The sequence below is a fragment of the Atta colombica genome, unplaced genomic scaffold (assembly GCF_001594045.1).
Source record: "Atta colombica isolate Treedump-2 unplaced genomic scaffold, Acol1.0 scaffold157, whole genome shotgun sequence".
NCBI classification, from domain to species: Eukaryota; Metazoa; Arthropoda; class Insecta; order Hymenoptera; family Formicidae; genus Atta; species Atta colombica.
The window spans coordinates 21,901-23,901 of record NW_017259247.1 but is presented as its reverse complement, the minus strand read 5'-3'; the positions used below and the strand labels follow the sequence as shown (position 1 = coordinate 23,901).

Genomic DNA, 2,001 nt, shown 5'->3' with positions numbered 1-2,001 from the left:
GAGAGCGAAAAAAAAGAAGTAAAAGATTTTATTATAGTTGTTTAGACCTAATAGACAAAGTGAAACACAAATTAGACCTCGCGTCGAAAAATATGTGGAAAGAATTGTTTCTAATTATACCGCTGAAGAATTTAAAACGGACTTCAGGTACAGTCAAAATAATCATTGTTATAATACTATAATGTTTTCTTGAACTCGAGCATTGACCATTGAGTTCAAGAAAACATTATAGTAACAATGATTATTTTAGAATAATTGTTAACATAAATTATGAAATTCCAATTGCTTTATTTACAGATTATTTTCTACAACCTTTGAATTCTTATTAGAATTAATAGGACTTATATATTAATTAAATCACTTAGTGGCAGAAAGCCACTGTACCAGTTCAGAAACAGCTTCTGTTATTTAGCTTTCTGTTTTTTTCTTTATGGATGATGGCAACATCTGATTCATATAGGTATAGTAATATATCTTAGCTTCTCATTAAGAAAAAGAAAAGTTTTTTATTATATCATTTTTTCATTATATGAAATACGAATTATAGGTCTGTGTGTATGTGAAATTTGACATAAGAAAAGCTATAGCAATTGATATTATGAGGAGAGTTACTTATGCCTTGCACACTCTTGCTCCATGATTTATTCAGTGGCCTCAGGTGAGAGAGCAACTAAAGTGATAGAAAAATTTGAAAGAGTTAGTGGATTTCGTAAACTTACAGGAGCTATTGATGACACGCACATTAAGATAAGATAGTTCCACAGGATAAACAATTATAGGATAAACAATTATACCGCAAAGGATATCATTCAATGTACAAGTAAAAATTTAAAAACTATCTTTAAAAATAATTGGAAGTTTTTATTAATTACTATTTTACCTTTTTAGATAGTGTTTGTACTGTAAAAGTTGCTCTTTAAAAGTGTTTTGACTGGGAATGTTAGATCGATGCACAATGCATGTATTTTTTAGCTCTCATCTATGTCAGACAATATATTGGAAATCCACAAATCTATTTTCCTAACGATTCTCATATTATCGGAGATACTGCCTATGTTATTCATCTTCATATCATGCCTTTTAAGGATAATAGGCATCTCAGACAGTTAGACAAAAAAATTTTTATTTTCTTCAACAAGAATTTCAATTTAAAGAGCAATTGGATTGTGGAAAGTATGCTGGAGAAGCATTCTTGATTGTTCAGCCATGAACACCATAGAAAAAATTCTTGAATGCTTAATAGCTACTTGTGTATTACACAATATTTGTATATTGAAAGATTTGATGGACTTTAATCAAGCCTATGAAGAAGATACATCATATGGAACATTAATATCTGCTAAAGTGGAGGATAGTGCTAAACGACAAAGAATTATGAATAATTTGATAATGAGGGTTAATTATGTTTTTAACTTTATTTAATACAATTTTTTTTACAGCAGATTTTATTTACTTTATTAATTATAAAAATATTTAATAAAAATAAAATGCTTGAAATGCAACTTAATTCATATGTATATAGTTTATTTACAATATAAATATTAACACAATTGTAAAAATATGATATAACCTTAATGTTAATACTTTTAAACGAAATAAACATCACGCGCATGTAAGATTGCAGAGTTGAATATTTGTGATACACAATTTGTGAATGTAGCGATTATATGAACTAAATATCGATTTATTATCTGGAGTTGAAAAATGGACGTATTATCCTCAGAGTGGACATATTACCTTCAGAAAAGTGGATGTATCCTCAGAACTAAGTAGTTTACATCCACTTTGTCAGGGGGCAATAGTGTGAGGCAGCATTTTGTAGTTACAGGTTTGAATGTCCTCTCTCAGATTTCTCTCTGCTATAAGAAAATCGTTATGAATTGAAAAAATTAATAGAAAAGATTGGAAATCCTAAAAAAAATGATTTATATATGAAGTAAGATATATACGCTGTATTAAATATTGTGCTTAATGACTGAAAATTGAATATTTATTGCCCCA

At 28.3% G+C, this 2,001-nt stretch overlaps 1 long non-coding RNA gene across 2 annotated transcripts; it reads left to right on the top strand.

The window, feature by feature from the left end:
• Positions 1-346: 346 nt before the first annotated feature.
• Positions 347-1,390, top strand: LOC108685776. 2 transcript variants are annotated; one of them, XR_001931679.1, is made up of 4 exons: positions 347-460; positions 548-658; positions 722-814; positions 889-1,390. It is a non-coding gene; the product is annotated as an uncharacterized LOC108685776 (long non-coding RNA). The 2 variants fall into 2 exon arrangements; XR_001931678.1 differs by having other exon boundaries at positions 722-820.
• The last annotated feature ends 611 nt before the right edge of the window (positions 1,391-2,001 follow it).